This window comes from Lepisma saccharinum, chromosome 23 (genome assembly GCF_977018435.1).
Source record: "Lepisma saccharinum chromosome 23, izLepSacc3.1, whole genome shotgun sequence".
Lineage (NCBI taxonomy): Eukaryota > Metazoa > Arthropoda > Insecta > Zygentoma > Lepismatidae > Lepisma > Lepisma saccharinum.
Window position 1 is genome coordinate 62,479,658 of NC_139251.1, and position 25,405 is coordinate 62,505,062.

The following is a 25,405-nucleotide window of genomic DNA, read 5'->3' on the forward strand; positions in this document are numbered from 1 at the left end:
CCTATTGCAAATATTTGTGCTAAAGCACCATTCAGTGTGCACCACTTAAGTATTGTCTTTAAAAAAGTCAAAGAAACACATTTCTCTGCACCGATGCTGCTCCCATGATTTGAAATATGTGAATTTTATTTTTGTCCAGAAACTGGTTTCCTTTCTACTTTTGACAAATACATACAGGATCTTTCAAATGAAACGCCCCGATAACAAAATTTCACACCGTGTATCTTCAAATCTAAGGTGGGTTATGCATACTGAAAATTTAGGTGCACCTAGGATTTGATGGCATCTTAAATTTGAGTATATATGTATAAATACGAGGGACGTACTGATAGTATTGAGCAACAATACCTATATACTTATACACACCATTAGTGTAATATAGAATGGAGCATTTGCTTTCTATATGTCCTCTGTCGTCTGTTAGCACTGGCCTCGTAACTGTTCCTTCATAAAACCGAACAGATGATAGTCGGAGGATGCGAATTTTAATAATCAAACATTTTCCTCAATGTTATACTGAAATACTGGTATTGATAAAAATCATCCTTATTGAAATTTTCATATGATGGTATTGTTAATGGTAAATATAACAATGTAAGAATTTGAATGTAATAATATGTGGTATTGTTGTAATAAAGTACTGGTATTATTGGTAGGTCCTGCACCGTACCCATATGGTCTAAGGCATCAGTATAAATTACAATTTTACTTACTTTTCTTGCGAGTATGATACATTTTCTTCAATTACAACGTTTTCCTATGCTTTTTTCTCCGCCCACATTTCACCTAACCCTTGATCCTGTTGGCTATGGAAAAAATATCTTGACGAAGCAATGACTTTATGAATTGCTTATAACAACGAAACCTGAAGAAAAGAGAAGTTACCTCTCAAAATGTCGTAATTGAAGAAAACATATCATATTCACAAAAAAACGCAAGTAAAATTGTAATTTATATTGTTAATCTTGTGAGTAATTCGCACATAGTAAATATGAACGTCTAAGGCATCAGACTTTAGGCTAAGGCTATGGATACATACTGGTTCAAGTCTCCTGCGGGAAATCGTAACAACTTTTCTCTTGAGATGTTGGCCTGTGTTTGAGACTGGTGGCCACCCACCATTGTGAGAAAATTGGGGAGCTATAAATGAGTAGCATAACCTGGTCATGGAAACCTATAACAGGGACTGGGTCCTGCTGACCACATAATGCCCTGTACCAGGTTGTATGATCACCCACCTAAGCTGAGGCTCTCAAGGGCTGTTTCACCATGGGTTATTACTATTATCATTACTGGTATGTACATCTGTGTGCCTTAAATTGTTTTTTTTTTCAGAGAAGCTGAAGAAATATTTAAGGTGCACCTTACATTTAATGACATCTTACAAATATGGTAATTAATTTTATTTTCATCCCACAGGCATAACAACTATAGTTGTGGAAATAGTTAAAACTGTTTTAACAAGATTTTTTGTTATTGGCTCTAATCTGATACCATTAGGACCACAAGTTGTCTGTTAAACAGAAAAAGAATGTTGTCACCTGGCTTATCGAGTCCAAGTCAGAAATCACAGTCCAGCAAGAGTTCCGATACAAGTACCAACGTGCACGGGCACCAGATCCAAAATTAGATTAGGCAATATCTGAAGAAGTTTAATGAGACAAAGATAGGTAATGTGCAAGATCACGCAAAACACCACATGGAACCAAGAGTCAGAACACCAGCCCTTGTTGCAGAAGTGGGTCAAGCTGTCGCCAACAGTACACGAAAAAAATCTTATGACAATTATCAGTTGAGACTGGCATGTCAGTACCAACAGCCTAGCATATTCTGTGACAAGATTTACACATGTTTCCCTTTAAAATTTAGGCACATCAGGCACTGTATATCTGGTTTCCTTACATCATTTCTTCATTAACCTCTCATCTGTAAGAAATGGGCAAATTTGACAAATATTTCAATACAAATAGCATGCTCTTCATAAACAAATTTTCCAATTTGATTGAACACCAACCAAAGTGCAGGACAACCTTTGGTGCAGTGACGATGCTTATTTTCGCTTAACAAGAGGAGTTAACAATTGAAACATTTGTTTTTGGGCTTTGCAAAGCCCACACAATCAAGGCTCTTTTGCATCTCGGAAAGTATTGGAATGATGTGCCATATCCAAGAGAGGAGTGATTGTGCCATTTGTCTTTGACGGTTACATTAATTCCAACAATTGACTGGACATGTTGACATTTTTTCTCTGAGCTGGAAATGTGTTCCGATGCATCTTCAATGGTTTTAACAGGATGGGGACAGGCCACACATCCCGGAGTAGGTTCTCACCTTTCTGCATCGTCATTTCAAATGTCGCATAATCTCAAATCGCTATTTCTTCAATGCTGGCTTACAGGGGCCACCCACGAGTTCCGACCTAAACCCACGGGGTTTTCTCTAGCAAGAAGTCTTCAAAGAACAACCAAGGACACTATGCCAACTGAGACTGAAGATTGAACAATGTGCTGCTACCGAGACCTGTGAAACTATGAATCAAGTTTTTGACAACACATACATTTGAACAAGGAAGTGTTGAAGAGACATGGTTGACACACTGAACAGTTATGTAACAAATTTTGAACTATTTTCTTTAGATAACTGTACTTGTTTTGCCTGTGGGACAAAAATTAAATTAACTATAATATTTTGTTATCAGGGCATTTTATTTGAAAGACCCTGTACATACTACTGAAATAAATGTATAAAATAATAGAAAGCAACTACTATTGTTCTTAGTCCTGTTGGATTTACCTTATATGCTTAAAATCTTAGTTTTTAAACTGTAAACTTAATATACATATAACACTACATATCACAGTAACATAACACATTGTTTGACTAAGAAAACATCAGCATGACTTCCATCTGTACAAGTTTGTCACGGAAACATTTAAGATATGTATGGATTTAAATTAGCATTTTGTTATGTAACTCATCCAGACTGACAACTGGTTGGTTCATGAATAAATATGCCAATGATTGTGCTAAAAGATACATTGCTGTTATTGTATTTTGAGCTCATCAGGAATGATTATTTGAAAATTGGGAAGACTAAGTTCTCAAAGCACGGGTCTATTATCATTCTATTCAATATAAACAGGGTTCATGGTTTGACATGGTTGAAGTATTGCATAGGTAAAGTTTCATGTTCCTGCAGTTTCGATGCTTGTCCGATTGGTTTTGACTAGGGATGGGAGCGATTAATCGGTACACTATCGGTATCGGCCGATATAGGCATATTGGTGTATCGGTAAAATTACCGCTTATTTTACCGATCTGATATATCGATAAATATCTGATAATTGAGTGCAAAATTCTACCATTTTGTAGTAATTCTTATGGATAATCTCCATGCTCTACTTTCTGAAAAAAAGTAAATGTCTAAATATGCAATTTCTTTTGCACTGCAGTCAACTTGAAACACACATTTATTAAGGAGGTCAATGAACCTTTCAGGTTCTTCAAGTACTATTTCTAATTTTATATCAGATCGGTAGAATATCGGTTATCAGTATCATTGAATTTTATATCATTACTTTATCGGTATCGGCCAAAATTTCATATTGGCCCATTCCTAGCATTTGCACTTTTGATTAAAACTCTCAACCTGCTTTAGGAGTAAGTTTACTTTGTGTATAATTTGTTACATTAGCCATTCCAGTTTCCACGGTATTTATACACAGGTAATCACTTGTGGTTCTGATCACATCACCCCCACCTTTGGCCATGATCAAGGAAGTGTGGGGCCCCAACTCCACACCCCTATATTCCTTCATGGCATGGTGCAAAGCACAGGGGAGCAACTTTATTATTATTATTATTATTATTTTTACACTCACTTGTGGTCGAGAGAATACTGCTTTTATGGAATCAATCAAACTCCATAAAAAAACATCCTTTTTGGGAGACAGGCAACACAATAGTAAAAATCGAAATGCAATACACAATGCAAGATTGTTGTTCGAGACAGTGTGCAAGTTGTAGCATGTTTTTCAATCAGTCCCTAACAATGGTAATTTTCACCTTATATACTCCTGTGCAGGCTCAATATTAGTACAATATTGCATTTCTCATTTCCCCAGTGTCCCTGAAAAAAACTTAAATAATAATAATGTTATATGCTGGTAATTAATATTACAATTGGGACTAAAATGTCTGAAACGTCTCTTACTTAAGCTTTTGAGAACAATTTTCTTTTTGCCATGTGGGTGTCAAAAGCCATTGTCAGTGATTGTTTAAAAACCAGCACCTTCTGAAAATTTGGCCATTAAAAATATGCTGTCATGTTTTTTTTAACAAGAATGGAATATCATCCCTCATTCATAATGTTCATTGGTCCTTAAAATTTGGTAGCTAATTCTGTCCTTTTTCCTATAATGTTATGCATGAGTTGGGGATGAATTAAAATCTGTTGAAGACTTTGGGGAGAGAAATAAAAAATGCTCTTGCATTACCAAAACCCCAAATCTTGGCTCATGGCTTTGTGAAGAAGGGTGCTTTCCAGACCAAAGTGACAGGAGACAAGCAACATGTGTCACCTGGAAACAGCCCTGCTGGAGGTGTCCATATCACTTGTCACTTTGGTGTGCAGTCACTTACACTAATCGCTGAGACCAGCAGTCGATACCAAGAGTTACCACTCGAGGAGCATGGATTTTAGTTTCATATGAGGAAATCTTAAATGCACATTACTTTTATAACGTATCAAAGATCATTAAACAAGATCCAGACATGCTTTATACCCACCTGGATTTTCAGAATGTTTGATTACTTGCTTGTGCTCTGTGCTGTTTCACCAATAATTAACTTCACAGTTCACTTGTTTTCTGTAGGTGATCAATGATCTTCATTCATGCTGCATGAGACTGGTATTTTAAATAGTTTTGATGATTTTATCCTGACATTTCGCAGACTTGATATGTTCATCTTCGCAGGGTTTGTTATTGGTTCTTATTGATCAGTTTTACTCTTCAACCACTTTTATTTTGTGCACAACAAAATCCAAGCATACAGATAACTGAAAGGACCAATAACAAACTCCCTGAAGACAGACAGAGCAAGTATCTGAAATGTCAGGATAAAAAACATCAACATTGGTAAAAAATGTCCAGTCTCATTATTGTATTGTATTTTCCTTTATTGTAAAATAATACAGCTTTATAAAAAGGTGGTATTTTATGCCACATCTTGTCAATATATTAAACATGAGATAATACCGCATGTACCTTGCTTTGTCCTCCAAAATGCCACACTGGCCTAGGCCATCTTCTGGGATTGCAAAAAAGAATGTCATGGAAGTGGCTGATTAATCCAGACATATGACCAGGATATCAAGATTTTACACTTCCTAATCCCTTTAACTATTTGAACATGTTTTAACCCTCCCATTCCCCTGAAGAACTGCAGCCAGTCAAAAAATTCGGACTCAAGAAGATACATGAGATTTGATCTAGTTTTAATACACCTATTGTCCCGCACAGTGATTGTGCAGTCTAAGGGATCATGCTTTAGGCTCTGCCTATGGAACACGTGCATGTTCGAGCCTCCTCAAGGAAGCGTAACAACTTTCCTCCTCTGTGTATGGGACCGGTTGCCACCCACTATTGAGAGGAAATTGGGGAGTTACTACATCGTTGTTTAACTCTGTCATAGAAAACCTACAATGACTGGGGGTTCGTTGAACTGACCACACGTCACCCTGTAACTGGTTGATGATCTCACCTCAGCAGGTGGGAGTGTGACAGTCTGTAGGTAGGTCCTGGCCCTTATGAGCTGTTGGACCACAGGTTATTAATACAACTATTATTTTGAACGTTTGCATTTTATTCATTGGATGACATTACATTCCAGTCTCCTGAATTTATTTTTCAAATTTTCAATATAAGAACTGGTTTAATTTTCTAATAATTAACAGCCGTTATGGAAACCTCTAGAATGAATGTAAGATGTCCTTTATTCGGTTATATACAGGGTGATTCTAAAGGTATAGTACAAACGAAAACCACAGATACCTCCCATGAAATAGAGATGAAAGTTCCCCTTCCACTTTGCCGAGAGATGCCTCCGTGAGGAGCTAGACAACGCCGAAAACGTGTGAAAATGAACTTCACACCTCTGTACAGCCAGTACCAGTGAAGATAGAAAGGCGGAACAAACGAAGTCAAAAGGAACACCAAAGTCGCCCATCCGAAAAACAACGCATGCGCATGGGGTTCCACAAAGGAAATAGGAGTGTCCCGCAAGACAAGTGAAGGGAAAGGGTAGCGATCGACAACGGTAGGGAGAAAAGAAGCTATGAAGCATGAAGTAACAATTGCACAGTGGGAAACAAACACATGCAGAGTGTGGGGAGTCCCCCAAACACAGTGGGGAGACACCGCAGCAAGAACAAAGCACGGTGCAACAAAAGAGAAAGAGGACTGGACGGGGAATGGTACCTGCCAAGGAGACAACAAATGCGGGACGAGGGATTCCCCGTAGCAGCACCGAGGGGATGTCACACAGATGTCGTGCGCCAGCAGGACAAACACAGCAACTACGGGCACAGGAGGTTTATTGCCACGCAAAGGTGCACTTACAGATAGGAATAGTACGTAGTACCTAGTCGTACCCCGGACTGACGTTGTTACAAAAGTTGCTCAAATTGACGACCACCACATTCAATGCATGCATTGCAGCGTCGCAGGAAATTCTGGTGAACCCTATCAAAAATCCCTGGCATGGTACACACCTCGGCCGATGCTGCAAGTATCCGCGCTACCAATGTTTCCTTGTCAGGCACCGGGGTCTCGGAGACGAGTGTTTTCACATGGCTCCACAAGAAGAAATCCATTGGTGTGAGGTCAGGCGAACGGGGGGCCCTCGCTGCCGATCCAGCGCTGTTGGTAGGTACGATGCAAAAGGGTTCGCACTGTGCCATCAAAATGTGCAGGCGCTCCAGCCAATTGAAACCACATACGATGTCGCACGTTGAGGGGTACATCTTCTAGCAGCTCTGGAAGGACTGATGCAAGAAAGGTGCGATAGAGGCGGCCATTTAAACGTGGTGGCAGCAGGTATGGACCGATAATCTGTTCATCGATGATACCTGCCCAGATATTCACTGCAAACTGGGTCTGATGGTGCACCTCGACTGCTGCATGTGGATTTTCATAATCCCACACATGGCTGTTTCGGCAATTGAAGATGCCCTCACAGGTGAATGTTGCCTCGTCCGTGAAAAGCACATGGCGCAAAAAACGGGGATCGTCGGTACAAAACTGCAACAGTCGTTGACAGAATTCCACACGTCGTGGGTAATCCCCAGCCTGCAACGCGTGGACTCGCTGTGGATGATAGGGATACAGCAGATCATCATGAAGGACACGCCACACTGTCGACTGTGATACTCCCACTGCACGTGCAATGCTACGGGTGCTAGTGGACGGTGTGTCGTCCACGCGAGCAAGTACGTCCTCCTCGACCGCCGTGGTGCGCACATGTCTTGGGTGACCGACATGATGGCCTGCACGTAACACACCCGATTCACCAAGGGTACGGTGCACGTTCGAAAACAACCTGCTGTCGGGTTGTCGCCTCTCCGGATACCGTCCGCGATAAAGGCGTGCAGCTGCTCGGCCATTGCCATCTGCAAGGCCGTAGACAAAATGCATGTCCCTCAGTTCTTCAAATGTGTAGCGTTCCATGGTACGGTGAGGATAGTGCCAATTATGGAATACTGTACTGCAGTGCACAGGTGGCACACACACTGGTCACAACGGCTTCGAAACAACGTACTCAATTGTCGTACGTCAAGCACACCACCACCACACCGCCTCTTTCACTGACACGCTTCCTGACGGTGCACTTCCAATCAGCCCACACGTCCGCACGGCGCTGTGGTACAATCAGCTGACGTTCCTGAGCCACCCGTGCCTGTGCTCTTCACTACCTGACCACTGCCGTCAGGTGGGGCCATGTACTCTGGGGCCTTGTCATCGTGGAACTCATGTAGCGTCCTTCATTCTTGCCCCATTCACCCACAACACGTACTTCGTCCGTCTTGCTCGAGCCGACGGGGAGCACTACGTACGATCGTGTGGTGTTTGTGTACACCAATGTGGGGTAACCCAGCAGTTGAACAGACGTGCATACCCCCACGTAGCTTCATTACACGATTGTCCCACGCAGTTTATCTGTCCAGCCTTGCTCGGCCCGGTCTCACACCCACGCGGCAGTGTGCGGCTGCGGTGGTGTGAGGCCACGCTTGGTTTCGGAGCGGAAGGCTGCAGCCGAGGAGGGACTCGAGTTGTTCGGCTGGGGTTGCGCTCGGAAGCAAGCAGCCGCGTCAGGTCTGGGAACGGTGGACCTGGTGATCGGGATGGAAACATTCCGACCTCGTCCATTAGTGTCGTCCACCGTACGGAGTGGTGGGGTCCGTACGACACTCCAGCAGCCTTTCGCCCGCTCCCACCCAGCGATGTGCCTCCGGCTTCATTTCTAAGAGGCTGATTGGGCCCCATCACGACGTTTGTTACAACGTCAGTACGGGGTACGTGGTCCTATCTGTACGTGCACCTTTCGTTAGCAATAACCTCCTGTGCCCGTAGTTGCTGTGTTTGTCCTGCTGGCGCACGACCTCTGTGTGACATCCCCTCGGTGCTGCTACGGGGAATCCCTCGTCCCGCATTTGTTGTCTCCTTGGCAGGTACCATTCCCCGTCCGGTCCTCTTTCTCTTTTATTGCACCGTGCTTTGTTCTTGCTGCGGTGTCTCCCCACTGTGTTTTGGGGACTCCCCTTGCACTGCACCGCCAGCGCTGCCATTTCTGCCCCGAACCATGTACGCGTCTGTTGCCTGTCGAGTGTCACGGACCACTTTGCTTGCATTCTCGGTGTGTTTTTACATCCTACGTCGTCCTCCCGTGGTTCTGCAACCCCGCACTACTTTTCTCGACTGCACTGCTTCAGTCATGGTGTTTGTTTCCCGCTGTGCAATTGTTACTTCATGCTTCATAGCTTCTTTTCTCCCTACCGTTGTCGATCGCTATCCTTTCCCTTCACTTGTCTTGCGGGACACTCCTATTTCCTTTGTGGAACCCCATGCGCATGCGTTGCGCAGCTGCCGCCTAGTGTTTTTCGGATGGGCGACTTTGGTGTTCCTTTTGACTTCGTTTGTTCCGCCATTCTATCTTCACTGGTACTGGCTGTACAGAGGTGTGAAGTTCATTTTCACACGTTTTCGGCATTGTCTAGCTCCTCACGGAGGCATCTCTCGGCAAAGTGGAAGGGGAACTTTCGTCTCTATTTCATGGGAGGTATCTGTGGTTTTCGTTTGTACTATACCTTTAGAATCACCCTGTATACTTCAAGTACGTTCATATTTACTATGTGCAAATTACTCACAAGATTAACAATATAAATTCAGTTTACTTACTTTTTTGCAAGTATAGTTCGTTCTTCAATTACGACGTTTCGAGAGATAACTTCTCTCTTCTTCAGGTTATAAGCAATTCAAACGGTCTTAGCTTCGTCCTTGATCCTGTTGACTATGGAAGAAATATTTTGACGAAGTTAAGACCCTATGAATTGCTTATAACCTGAAGAAGAGAGAAGTTATCTCTCGAAACGTCGTACTTGAAGAACGAACTATACTCGTAAAAAACGTAAGTAAAACTGAATTTATATTGATACTTCAAGTAATCTGTAAGGTAACATAGATGAAAACAAGAATCTAACACCTATAGCCACTGTTCTAAATTGGTACTGAAGCAAGTTTATACTTGTTCCATCAACATTTATCACCTTGTGTAAACAAGCAAAGTGAAGTGGTGCACACTGTTAGCCAGGTAACAACACATTATTTTCAGACTTGCAGTTGTAACAGTTTTCAAAGTAGCAGGGTAAGTTTGTGTAATGCCTTAGCTCTTCCCTGCCATATGGACCGCAAGGAGACAGAGCAGAAGTTAACTAGTTGAAGGGTAGTTCAAGACTGTGTGAAAAAGATATGGCAGCAACATACCCACAGCTGGAACAGAAATACCTGGATTTAAACTATGAGTTGGAGTTTTAAGACCACTTTATGCACAGATAGGCTAATTGGGACTCAGTCTACAGTTTAAATTGCAATCGAAAACACTATGTGCCTCCACTGTGTACGAGCCCCATGATTACAAGGCGATGACTCTACAGCTACGCCATTGGGGAGGCCCAGGCAGACTATGGAATACATAAATAGTCAAAACTATAATGAACCCTGACAATAGCTTGGAATCTCCTTGTGCTATGAGACTGATAGAATACTAAAATCCCACATTTAAACCCTGGCCAAGTTAGAATCCTTCCTTCCCCCTCATGTACCATGCCTTCATTTCGATCTTCAGCCGAAAGATCGGGAGAAGCGTGGCGCTGACGGAGATACAGACATTTGCGGCCTGTAATGCCCGCTTATTTTTATGGACGTATGCAGATATTTATATAAATATTGCAAAACGAGCACTAACCTGTGTTATATGAGTACGGTTTTGATTTTAGTAGCTTAGTGGTTGTATGTGCTGATGATTTTGACATGCCCATCTCCTGTGAAACACGGCGTAGAGGTTTGTTTGGAGGACGTTCTAACGCTGCACAAATTTCATCAAGTTTTGCTTCGGTTAGAATCCGCCGTTTTTGCTTAGGTGTTTTAAAATTTAACGATCCAGTTTCTCGTAATTTAAGAACAAGATGTCAAACCATATCTCTATGTGGAGGTGAAACGTCTGGGAATTTCTGTACAAATTGCCTACACACGTCTCGACACGAGTCTATTTTCACGTGTCATCCATAAAAGTTATTTGTTCTAATGCAAACCTTGCAGCTGGCATTCCAATCGTCTCACTGACACAACACACATACACAATGCAATAACACAAAAAAGTAACAGCAAGTAACCAAGAATAACACACTTGCGCACAGTACGAAATTAACACGCTCTTGGTTTACATCTGCTCGCCACTATATTCACAGCTGTCTTCATCTAGTCGCGAAGGAACAAAAAACTCGAGCTCAGAGATTTCGGATTACAAGGAAGCTCACGAAAACCATTGACTTTTAACGGTTTTGTCTGCAGCGTAATCTTGATACAGTGTTGCACATTCGAAACCTCCAAACGATCCCCATCGACACAAAACTCTTTCAAGGATATAAACTTAAGCAGGACGTTACTGGTCAAAACTATGATTAAAATGTTTTATTATATGTGGCTCTTAACATCGTTTCTAAAGCGTATTTATTTGTGTATATAAGAGCAGAATTTGGATGAATTACAGAAGAACTTTTGCATGTTATAACACAGGTTAGTGCTCGTTTTGCAATATTTATATAAATGTCTGCATATGTCCATAAAAATAAGCGGGCATTACAGGCTGCAAATGTCGGCATCTCCGTCAGCGCCGCCTGCCACGCTTCTCCCGATCTCTCGGCTGAAGATCGAAATGAACGCATGGTACAATGACTTCTTTTCTTTACCAATATTGAAACACAACTAACCAAACATACTTTTCAAGCACATAAACCTAAGAGTAAGAACTATGTTAACGGACTGTGAAGTTTCATTTCTTCAGAAATACTTTCAGTACAAATATTCTCTACTATCAGTATAATGCAATATGCATAAAAACAATACCAACTTAAATATATGGACAACAGGGTAATTAAAATGAACCATATAGATAAACAAAAGCATTCACTTAATATAAAACACTTTATGAATGTCTTAACATTTGGTTTACAATCACAATAATGTCTTCTTGGTCACAGGTTTCTTTCAACAATCCTGCCCTTGTTATATTATCCAATAATCATGACCAATTACAATAATTTTTTTGACAATGGGGTCAAAAATAAAGTTATATATATTTTAAACTTTGGAGCAGGGTTACTGGCTATCTTTCTCACCATGGAAAATGTGTATACAACCAAAACAACTAACCAACTTCAGCAGTAACCGAGACATTTATGGAACTAAATATAGATGTACATAGGAGTTACATACATAAGAAGGATCAAAACAAAACTTCTGATACAATATTACATAACATCATTATGTTCCAGACAGTTATGGACAACACTAAAAATTTAGTAATTAATTTCATTCATTTATAATAATGATCAGTCTAGGAATATTGTTGAATTATCTTTTTTACAATGGTACAATATTCACTATGTATATATGTTCTTCTGTCATGTTGAAGCTAATAAAAATCCTAGTGAACAATCCACTGATGAGTTTTAAATTTGCAATAATGTAGAATAAATGAGACCCTATTGTGAAAAAAACTAAGATGTTATGAAGCAGATGGTTAAAATCTAACATATTGTTTCCATTGACTGACAAACAGGGTATGGGAGTATTTTCACCATTTTCCCTGCAAAGAAACACTTCTAAGGAAAACAAACACATTTACCTGATTATATGAGATGGTAACAGATAAACCATATTCCATTATGAGTACTTCACGTTTTGTTACCACACACATTGTAAGTGAGGGCTCTTGAGATCATTTTTGGATTTCTCATGACCATCACTACATCTGAATATACACACACATTTCACACAAAAAACGATATAGAAACATCACAGTTTTTTTGCCTCGAACCAGCAAGGCTTTTTTCTGAAAGACCCTTACTGTGCCACATGCTCTAAATAAAGGTTTACAACATGTTCTGCTGGGAACTTGGAAAACGAAGCACAATAGTAAATTTTATTTTGGTCTGGTTTCCTTTAAATATTAAACACAGTACCTATTATCTAACTAATTAAGAAATAGTAACAACATACAAAATATGCAACCCGTAACATCAATTACAACTAATGCTTGGATTTTAGTACAAATTCCTACATTATTCTCATTAAAATAAACAAGAAATACTGGTTTCACAATATCTTTCACATTCCATGTAAAATTACAAGTACTGGGAACTGAAAAAATTCCATAGCGCAACAATACATTTGATGGTCACTTGCCAAACAACTGTTCACTGGATGATGCATGGCTAGGGCATCCAACCGCATTACACCTGTTGTCTGGTTCTCTAGATAGGAGCCTGCTATTTCCTTTTTCCAAGAAATCTTCACGATCATTGGTATTGCTAGGCATGGGCTCTTCCAAAATTTTTGAGGAATTACACTGCTCTAAAATGATTTTTTTACAGAGAAAAGAAACTGTTTTTTTTTATATATATATATATATATAGATTTTGAGGTGCTAAGCAAACAAACATAACTGGCATGAATGTTTGTTGATTACCTCTAACTTTCATGTACTATCAGGAAGAGTAAATGAATCTAGGGCTGACAGATACCATTTTGAACCGATATTTATATCGATGCCGATACTCTTTCCAATTCTTATCTTCAATGATAATGACGTTTGAAAATTGTAACAATTAAAAGTTTTTCAAAATAATGATTAATATTAGTGTGCAAGTAACAAGTTCCATAAGCATCAAGCCGGCTCCTGTGGTGGAGTGGTTAGCACATCACGCTACAACACCAGGGGTCCTAGGTTCGAATCCCAGCCTGGGCTTGGATGTTTGTGAGTGTCCATTCATCAATTTCATCATGTCATCACTCATCCCCATCTTCGCAAATTAGCCAAAAGTGGCACAAAAGCAAAGTAAAATAAAATGAAATCAGTCAATCAATGAACCATAAGCATCAATTCATCCTTAAATCACAAATTGGTGCAAAATTAATGCAAATTTGAAATTTTGCATAATTTCCAGGATAATTAGACAATGAAAATGCCATTCATGATTTTTGCAGATCCTGTGACCCGTTACCAGATCCTCCCTTAGAGTTGTCCAAAGAAATCACATTTATTCTGCTTAAATCCACTTAACACTAGAATGATGTTACCTTCTCAGTTTCTTTAACTACCCTGTTTTTATAAATTTTTCCTCGAAATTTTGTGACTTCTCAAATTCTTTGTCCTTTTTAAGATGGTACATTGAAATCTACAAAATATAATTTATTTCTGTGAAATTTCATGTTCTACCCCTAGAACAGCGGAAGGGGTCAAATTGACCCCTGTAAATGTTCAATTATGTGGGCTGCGATATCAGCGTTGGGTTGCGGTTCCTGTGTGATCCTATCTTTAGCATGTTCCCACTTGTCACAGTTTACATGTCGTCATGTAGGTAGTCTTCTTGGACCGGGAAAGACTTCTCTGAACATGTCATACCAGTAGCAGTTTTTCGTGGTGAAATGCTAAGTATTCTGGAGTGTTAAGTTGTTGATAATTATATATATATTTTTTGTAATCAAAATGTATCACAAACTAACTAAACACTTTGATTATAATACAAAAAGCACAGAAAATAATAATATGTTCCCATTCTAAAATAAATAGAATTTTCAAATGCATATCTTACTAGGGGTCAAAATGCAGTTCTAGGGGGGTATCTGATTCTAGTGTTATGTGATTTCTTTGGACAACCCTGAGGAATGATTTGGCAACGGGTCCAAAACACTGTTAAACCACAAGTAAGTAGTGACTTGTGTTTTATTTAATAACTCAAAGCTGCAGTTACGCAAACCTTTCAGAAATTACAGGACATCTTGATTCTACAAATTAATAATTACCATAAAGGTGGAATTTGAGCTATCCTAGCTCGTAACCCGAGGACACTTGTTTGTATCTGAAAGTTCTTGACAAGTATTTCACTAAAACAATGCTGTTTAGCTTCCCCAATAACAAAACTCTGAAGAAATGTCAAACAATATGTGAAGACCGATAGCTAATGATCTTTCTCTCATTGAAATTTATTAATTATAACATATGCTTTCTCAAATTAACATTCCAAAGTACATATAAGTCACTGATCGTACACAGGTAACTCCAGACACACCAACTATCACCTTATGACAAGCTCATATCTACCAAGGCCCACTGGCTGGACCATCTCAGTCTGTTAGCTTTCCAGAGGAATTCTTGGCATAAAAATAATACTCCATATAACTCAAATATAAATTTACTGCAAGTCATGAATAATTTATCTTGTATGTATGCATTGCAGAATTATTTCTCTTGTAGTCTACAGTTGTTACAAGCATAAAAACACAGTTACTTGTGACGTTTCAGGAGAACACACACTCCCTTCATCAGACATTTATTTTTTAGTTTGATTAAAGATGCAGTTACAACAATTGTTACGAATCTTTAAACCCACTATGAAATTTTCTTTTTCACTTTGGTCACATTAAGGCAATTGAATTGCCTGATATTTGGGATTTATATTTTTTTAAAAATGTGACAAAAAATTTCATCTTAAATAATAATAAAACAGACTGCTTCACAGTTAAGTTGCTACATTCTAACAATGGTAATATTGACAAGATCCATTGTATAACTGATTTTTTTTTTCAAGATTTGTAACCACTGTTATTACTGTATCTTTAATCAAACTAAAAATAAATGTCTGATGAAGGGAGCGTGTGTTCGCCTGAAACGTCACACTGTGTTTTTTATGCTTCTAACAACAACCGTAGACTTCAACAGAAATAAGTCATGAATATTTGTAGAATTTCAATTAAAAAATTAAATTTAACAAATTTTGATCTGTTGTTACTATTTTCAATACATAATTATGAAGAAGCATTAAAAATGAAAGGTTGAGGAATACAAGGGTACAGGACAAAAACTATATACAAATATATTGCTATGGCACAGTAAGGGTACAAATCACCATAAAAATAAAACAATTATCCAAACTATATCACAAAAAGATAATTCCTTTAAAAACCTCAGCACAGTCTCATCAGAAAATTATGAGAATTTTTTTAGAGACTTAAAACCAAAGGTTAACTGACTTATCCTCAAACTGGCTGCATAAAATACTGACTTGTTTTCAAACTTTATATATTTAAAAATAGCCCATACATAAATAAGGACTTGAGCCATCAATGGAGCCAAGCAAAGCTCCATAGATAAACAATATTTCCATCTCCTTCTGTAGATAACTGTAATTTGACTCTCACTCGTTATAAGCTACAGATGGGACAAAACAGGACAAATCCTAGTTTGCAAAAGCACTCAAAATTCTCAAAAAAAATATACCAATGCATAATGAGAATTAAGGTGTAAGGAATACACATTTAACCTTTAACCCGACATATCAGTATCTTAGACCAGGTAAATCTATTTGCCACTTTTCTATCACCACACTGTTTATTGGTGCCACCATCGTCTTGGTAGTTTCCAAATATTTAGTTGGGTTCTTGCTGATACCGATTTTGCACGTTTTGTAAGATATTTGTTATTTTATTGTAATAATGTTATGTCTCGGAGACCATTATGTCTAACATACATTTTATAAACCATTGATATGTATGTGTGTCACGAGTGAAAAATTTTCATGCATATGCACAATTGGACATACCATTCTGACATACTGCTAATGTAATGTCTAAAGACTATATATGGAAATTATTATATTATTATAAAGGTGTGATCTCAGACTGTTTCTAGTGTAGTTGGTCACTCGGAGCAATATTTCTAGAGAATGATCACTCGGACCAATATTTCTAGAGTGGTCACAGACCGATATTTCTAGAGTGATCACTCAGACCGATATTTCTAGAGACTGGTCACTCAGACCGATATTTCTAGTGGGGGGTCACTCAGACCAATATTTCTAGAGTGTGGTACACTCAGACCAATATTTCTAGAGAGTGGTCACTCAGACCAATATTTCTATTCCTCTCTCTTGCTCTATTTTTAGTGTGGTCACTCAAACCGGTATTTGTACTGTGTGGTCACACACAAATATTTAGAGAACGCTCTCTCAAATGGGTGTTTTTCAAGAGTGGTCACCAATAATTCTCAGAGCATTGTCTCAGACCATTATTTCTAAGAAAATATTTTTTTTATGTTGGGTTAAGGGTTAATTACAAAGTTAAGGAGAATGCACATTGCAACACTACTTTCTTGAGATTTCATCACTATGCACTCACGTTTCCACAGAACACAGCATTGCATCCTTACAAAAACTGTTTTGAGCTGTTTCTTCTGGGTTCATAAAATATGATAGTTGCATTGTTCTATACATTTCAAACATTTCTACATATACTCGGTAAAAGGTTCAGAAGAGAAAAAAAAATCATATTAAGAAGCCCTTGTGGAAGTACAAAGACCAGGTGCAAGGATGATATTAAAATATGCTTGAAACAAATTTGCAAACATAAAGATAGCAATACCCTCTGCCAGTAAATTTTCAACTGGAATTAAAGTAAAGAATTTTTATGCCTAGAGGGATGTATTATTGGTAGCTGTATACAATTACATATGGTGGTGATCACAACTGTTCCCACATGATATTGTATTTACTCCAAACTCAAATTTCAAATCAAAATTATGCATTAACCCTCCGGTTGGGACATGGGGTACCAGTGTCACCCCTTGATATTCACTGCGAGATTGCAACACTGGGAACTATACTTACTGCACATGAGTGCATTTGTGTAGCTGAACATTCTTTCTTTGTCTTTGTTCTAAGCTAAAATTTGTTGCTCTGTTACATTTCTAAGCCATGTAATATTACAAAGTTAATGTCAGTCACATGCTTCGAGGACAGTTGTCATTCATGTGCCTCAATACGTAAGAAGAAAAATATCAAATCATCAAAAGACAGAGCACACTGCAGATTCAGATGTTTTACGGAAGTGGGTTGGTGAGGAAGGGGATATGTGTTGGTGACGAAAGTGAACATGAAAGTGACCACGTGACTAAAAGTAAACATAACACTTCTTTTACCGTTACATATCCAGGCATGTGGGGGACAACTGTACCCCAACAATGCAAGTGACATTAACTATAATATTACACCACTTAGAAAGTGCAGCAGAAAATTGCTGCTGATCTGAGAAGAAACAAAGTAATATTCAGGATGGATGTGCAAAATAATTCATACCTTCAAGACAGTTAAGAGTTGGGTGACAGGTGCCCTCAATGTACCCAAGTACGTTACAGAAAATTACGTGCGTAACGCAGGGTTAAACTTAAATAGACAAGCACCCTTCAATAGAGATGTACTAACTCCCTTCCTTGCAAAAAAAAATATACATTAATTATAAACATTGTAAATACCTGGTAGGTATTAGCTGGAAACAGTGTTACAACAGAAGATAAACCAATAAAAGAGCGACTAAACAACAGATAAGGCTATATCCAGATTTCAGGTAAATTCTAGGATATGTGAAATGCTGTCCAGGAATTTAATTGTGCAGTCTATCTGTAGAGCAACACTGTGCATAACTGTAGAGAAGGGGAGAAAGTTAGCGGGCGGAACAAAGCAATGCAACTGCTGGTACATACAGTGACCTTGCCACTCCATGAAATTGCTTTCCCTCTCGCACATGCACTGGTCGAGCCCTCTAGTGTCACTACTTGCATGGAGGATTTATTTTTGTTTGTTTGCTCCACAGACTCGTGGGACAGAGTATAGGAATTATGCAATGCATACAGTTACTATGTCGGTGTTGTGGTAAAAGTAGATTTTGTGAATAAATGACTGTTTAATATTCAAATTCTCCCCGATGTAATTGTACGAACATATATTAAAAACTGACATTGACATTTGTATGCTTCTAGGTGCTTCTAGTGTTTGATCTGCAGTGTTTTCAAAATCTTAACATTTTTCTTGCTTTTAGCAGTTAACCAGCTATTTCGTCCTCTTATAAGCATTATGGAACTGAAGAAAGGAAGCTTTCTGCTCTTTTTGTCTTTCATAAGGAATGTTGTAGTGACAATAAGTGTGACAAATTCTTTACTAAACAGAATAATTCCCATTCAAGAATTAGAATTGGCTTAGGCAATAGCACGAATTTCTTCAACCTTAATAGATGAAAATCTATTGTGTTCAACAATCCTAGTTGGCATTTGATACTTTAAATAACTGTAGAAGAGTGCTCCACTCAAATAAACATTATCCCAATTACAAAATAAACTGTATGCAATCAGTATGATGATGGATTAATAGATAACTTTTTCTTGCCAGAACTAAATCAGAACTAAGAACCAGAATTATTCTAGCTATGTTCCTCAATTATAACAGTCCACTTCAGTTCATGTAGCCAAAAAGTAAATGTTGAAATATTGAAATTCAGAACAGGATATGTGCGAGAACAGTTATTATACATATGCACATGTCTAAGTTTGTGTGTGTAAAGAAATAATTATTTCAATGTAATATGACCCATGTTTCAACGATGTTAAAATAATTGTATAGTTGCAGTTTTCATAACAACATGAACTATACATTTAACTCATACAGTACTGTATTTTTAACAAATTAGCATAATTCATACTGACATAATGAACTTACAGATAAGTTGATGAAGTAAGTTATGAAATATGTACAGTGCAACTTCAGTTTTCAGGGGACTGAGGTGGAAAAAATTCACAATGCAAGAAAATGAAAAATCTTGGAACATAATATACTCCTCATAAAAAGTTTGGAATACTGTTATATTAGGCAATACATGATAGGCACGGTGGCATATGTCGGCGAAAAGATGAGAACATCCACTGGACAGATCCCATGTGTTGCATTCCAAGACCGTGTCTATCACCTATTGTCTAATGTAACGATATTAAATATAGATATATTATATATAGTTGTATAATATAGAGGTTCGACTGTACTTGGAAGATGCTTGGCTTTATATTTTGAGCCAAAAATACAGTGCTCAGTTTATGTAGCACAAATTTTTATCATTTCAGTTTGAAATCAGAAATGTTATCTGTTTAACTGCCTGTCTGTGCCTTTTGCACTATAGATTACTATTATTCCTATCTGATTACGCAAGAAGACTAAACACATACGGGGTATTTTGCTTTTTTTTTTTTTGTTTTAATATGCAGGTAAACCTTTATGTAGTACTGGTCAAGGTAAGTAATGTAGATCATGCAGTGTTTTTTTTTTTTAAAAAAAAATACCTGTTGATTTCATTTCTGCAACTTGGCGACTTCTAGAATACTCTTTGGCGACATTAGATAGTATTTAAAAATGAGTAAGAATGGTTTATATGAACTTAAAAGTATTAAATTCTGTCAGTTAATACAAAGTGCATATTTTGAATATCTTGATGCAGAATGTGCATGTACATAAACTTCAATTTATAACATGGTTAAAATGGTGCTGGTAGCAACCCTTGTGTAATTTGAAACTTGTTCATTGGATAGAATGTGCAATTTACGTAGTATTTAATTGTTACTACAATTACATGCTGGATTTTAAAAAAAATATAGGAAGGGTAGATACATTTCATTATGTAGATATAAATGTAATAATATAAACATTACACTGAACTTTTTTCTCCGGGTTTCCATATTTCTATCTTGATTATTTGTTCACAGATAATACTAATCAATTTCCTATATTATTATTATTATTATTATCACAAAAAAACAGTCTTTCCATAGCACATACATTTATTACGTAGAGGAATTTTCCTAACTCTGTGAGAAGTCCACAGTACAGCTAAAAAAATTTCTCAAGTCCATGAGTTTAGAATTTTTTTTAGCAGTATTGGATCAGTACCAGTGTCAAGAGTAATTTTTTCATACAACAAACTACTTTATTATGGGCACTTTGCAAGTTTCTTACATAAGGTAACAAGAATTTAAATAACGAAACTCACAATACACATACATATGTTCATATTATGGGAAAATTTTGGAAAAGATATAAATATATATACACAAAATGTGCTTAACCTTTCACTGGTATGAAGGTGCATTTTTTTGTATATACAGGGTGACCCAGAGATGTATACCCATTTTGGAATGAACATTACACAGTTAATCATACACTACACTGTATTATTTTTGTTGTATAATGTGTGTGATATATTGCCATTTATTTTACATTTATTTATTGCGTTACCATGGAGTCGTGGGCGGTGGAACATCGCGTGTTCATGTATGATGCCTATGTTGCAGCTCAGAGGTTCAGCATCTGGTGGTGTTTTTGGAGTTACAGTCCCTGTGGTTCGAAACTGCTTAACTCATTTTAAGATTGTTTTGCATGTTGGAACTGATCCATGTCGCCTTATGTGGAAGTGCTGGCAGAATAGCCTCTGAGCTGCAACCACTGAGTTGCCGTTTCTCACATAGGCATCATACGTGAACACGCGATGATCCACAGACGACGATTCCATGGTGACTGCAATAAATAAATGTAAAATAAATGGCAATATATCACACATTATACAACAAAAATAATAGAGTTTGGTGTACAATTAACTGTGTACTGTTCATTCCAAAATGGGTATACATCTCTGGCTCACCCTGTATATATTTATGTATTAACTTGCAAATAGTTCAGTAACTGTATCCAGAAAAACATAAGCAAGATACACTGCATGTTTTTACATGAATACAACTGTTCTGCGTCCTTCAGTGGGAACTGATTTTTCTTCCTTTCTGTCATGCAATTTTGGTGGTTTTCTTTTCATTATGTGAGAAAGGTATGCAACACTTCATTGGTACTTGTACAGTGAGGGTATTTTATTTCTCAGTTTGTTCAAACCAACTGCTTACATAGATGACACCAGAATAAACAAGGCTGTAGTACGGGATCTACAGGAAAATTACTGCAGTTTTGACTAGAAGCATGCCACTTCGCATGAACATGTATCACCCCCCTAGAAAGCATTTAAGATCTGAACCCCCAACAAAAATGCCCTTAGGATTCAAAATTGTGACCATTTTTTCCAAAATGAAGATATATATTTCTTTTTTTATCGTTATGGGAATTAGACATGCCATTTCCTACACTTTTGAGGGGTGCCAAATTCGATGGAATTGGATAAATTGCAAGACCCAAAATCTTAATGGACAAATTAATATTTTAAATGTTGACTAAATGCATCAGGTGGATTAAGATATGTATATTTAATATCAAAATCTACATATTCAAGGGCTCTTTACTCATTGGAGATGCAAAAAATGACAGTATGACACTTGGTTTGTTATTCAATATGGAGGCCAAACATGGGGCAAATGGCTTCCACTTTGAATACTAATGTCTATTGAGGTTTGTTTGGGCCAATAGGTATGCTTCTACTCACACAAAATTACCTATACATCCACTACTAGTAACCTACCTTTACCTCTTTATAAAACTTGTCATGAACTCTCGCAGAAATATTTCTCAACATAACGATTCGTAAAACAAGTGGCTCTAGACGTAAAATTAAAAAAAAGAAGAGGATTGTTCAATCTTTACATAAGCATTAATTCCATATTACTTGTAAATATACTTCATTACAGTTTTTGGCTTAATTGGATGTGAATTTTAAAGTGCTTGTGCTAATGAATATAAACATGTCTGATTTCAAATCCCATCTCTTTACTTCTGGTTCTACTTAACAGGAAATGATAGAGAAATGATAATGCAGGAAAATCTCCAGGAAATAATTAATAATTTGTTGTAGTTGGACTGGAACAATACAATGTACTGGATTGAAAACTACTGTGTACTCAAGTACTCTGTGCAATTTTTCGAATAAAAATGTGCTAGAAAATTAAGGTTAATCTGGTTAGAGTTCCTTTAATGTGATATGCATCTTATTAAGGACAAGAGGTACAATTTCGTTCAGGAAGCACAGAGACATCTACGTGGCCTGACAGCTGGATTTTTACATGGGCCCTTTTGGAAGTACTGTTTTTTACTTTTTAAGTACTCTACACACATGTTACTCAATGTAACTGAACAAAGCACATGGATGAAAGGTTGAAGAACTGGCCTGTATGAAGATTTGCGAGAATTTTAAGTTGACGCACAATAATTTCCAATCTCTATAAGAAATACACGGAAGGCAGAACAGATTATATTTAACCCTTTCAGCATGGAGAACGTAAAACTATGTTCTTCCCTAATGCGTACAAATCGCAGTGTTTTTATGAAAAGTGTATGGTTTTCTACGTTGTTAGCAGATTGTTTTGCTGATAATGTTTCATATTTCACTTCATAACTTGATGGGAGCACAAGCACTATTTCTTTGCTTTTTTCCTGCTTGTCCTTGTAGAATGTGTGCTGCACATTTGGTCACTTGACACGATGGGTGAGATGTAATTCTTGCTATCTTTACTTGTATTGGAATTATTTTAGGTTTGCAACACTGATCGAATTGTAACTCAGAATGGAAATAAGAAATGCCTTATTGGCATCAATATCCAGCACTCATGGAATAGTTAGGAAAATAAAGAGGGAATCAACTGAAATTTCTCTTTTCTTTCTAGTTTTCTTAATATTTTTGGGACGACATTTGAAGAAAATTACATACAATTTCTTGAAAGTTATGTTGTAAACTGTAGTATTTTGTATTCCTACACAAAATTTAAAACCAAAAAATATATAGTAACAGAGAAATTAAAGGGTCAAAATTTGTACACTGGCTGTGATTTAATAATTGACTTACATAAATCCGCTTATAATCTAGAAGTCACTGCTCTGTTATTTTCCTAATACTTGGTAACATTTTGACATAACGGAAGTAATGAAAAACTCAATATGCTGGCCAAGACAGACTCTGTCTGAAGAAAACCTTGCTAGAAGGTTGAAACGTTACGTTTAGTTAATGTTTTAAAATAAAATAAAATTCTGCCTTGGTCAGCATATTGAGTTTTTCATATCATGGAAACAAGGCTTAATGATGTTATAAATGGAAGTAAATATGTACCTTATGCAAAACTGTACATTGTACCCTTAAAGTATTCTCTTGGTGTGTGTGTGTTGTTTGGGGAAATTTTTTTTTTAGAAACAATTTTTTGTGCAATATAATTCAGGTGTAAGGTATTAAATATACAATTTAAAAAGTGTTCTAATTTAAATGTCTCAGTTATGTATTAATGTTTACTGTTGCATCAAACAAATTCTGCCAATTTCCTGACAAACTTCTTTATTGAAACCAAGGAAAAACTATATCTCCCTCACTTTTTCCACACAAAACTCAAGGATTTTGTCAGCCAGCATGTATCTTCCTTCCGGTTGCGTATTCAAAGGTACAGGGTACTCAAAAAAATATTGCACAAATGGAAGAAGTTACAAGATATGAGCAAACCAAGTAAAACCTCCAACATGGTCGAATAAAGAGACTTCACTTCCTGCCAGCACATAGATTTCGATAAAAAATTCCTTACTTGTAAACTGGTTTGTGTGTTTGGAAAGAAGTTGTAATACTTATTCACTTACATCAATGCTCACATGCTACCATACAAGTTTTAAGCTCTCCTTGTTTTACTACTGCAGAACAGTATTTCGCCAAATGCACATACACACACAGGTTAGCGTTCTCTTTAAATTGGCAACATATAAAATTCCAGGATAGGCTGGTTGAATCTGATAAATTTGTGCTCCATAAAATGTGCAACTACAACAATGTTTTTGTTACGCAATATGATTGCTTTCTATGTATTTACTAAATTTCTAGCTATAAATTTTCCAGCAAGGGATTCATTACGTAGTTATGGAAGAAAGTTAAAGTTAAGAATTGCATAATTTATGTACGGAGGCCAGAGTATTAGCAGAAACTATAGAATTTTCATCTCTGAATACTTTTCCATTGTAAACAAACTATTGTTGATCCAGTTGCAGAAATATTTTGATACAGAAATTCTATTCAGTTCTTTCCTTGCGTGCAAATTCCAAGAGATTTATTTTTGTTCTTAACAATATTACAGAAGACAAATATAATTAGTATTGATCAGCGTACTGTGGTGATGTGACTTACAAACACTAAGTTGTGTTATTCTCAATGTTGCAAAAAAACACTAAACTATAACTGTAGCTGAGATAGTGAAAAATGAAGCAAGCTTTGTAAATCTGATAGAGTTCTTGTGCCACATACAAAGTTATGCAGCTTCAATTCAAAAGTTAACCAAGTATTACATAATACATGTCTTTTAAACTTCAAATCTTGGTGTAAAGCATGTTATTAATGAATAATGAAGATAGATACATACATGTATAGTAATTGCAAATGAACAAAATGGTAGCAAAATCTGTGCTGAGTATTTCCAATCAAAACTCGGATACAAACGTTTAAATCTGAAATCTCTTACATAATAGCACGAGCTTTATTTGAAGTACACAATAAAAATTGCCTGTCATATATAACATTGTACAAATGGAAATCCATGCTGAGGTTTAACATATCTACATTCATACACCACTCACACGTATGGAACTGTGTAATAAGAAACCAACAGGTTAAAAGTTTTTACAAGGCTAGAAAAAGGAGAGAGCTAAAATTTAAAAAATATATTTGACTGTGCACAAAAACAAATTTATAATTGTGTTCTACTTCAAATTTTGACAAACCCGGCAACAGCATTTTGTTTA

At 37.3% G+C, this 25,405-nt stretch overlaps 1 protein-coding gene across 1 annotated transcript in view; it reads right to left on the reverse strand.

The window, feature by feature from the left end:
- LOC146005380 (solute carrier family 25 member 32) overlaps window positions 1–25,405 on the reverse strand; it is a 72,602-nt gene that overhangs the window by 14,255 nt on the left and 32,942 nt on the right. The window lies entirely within an intron of this gene.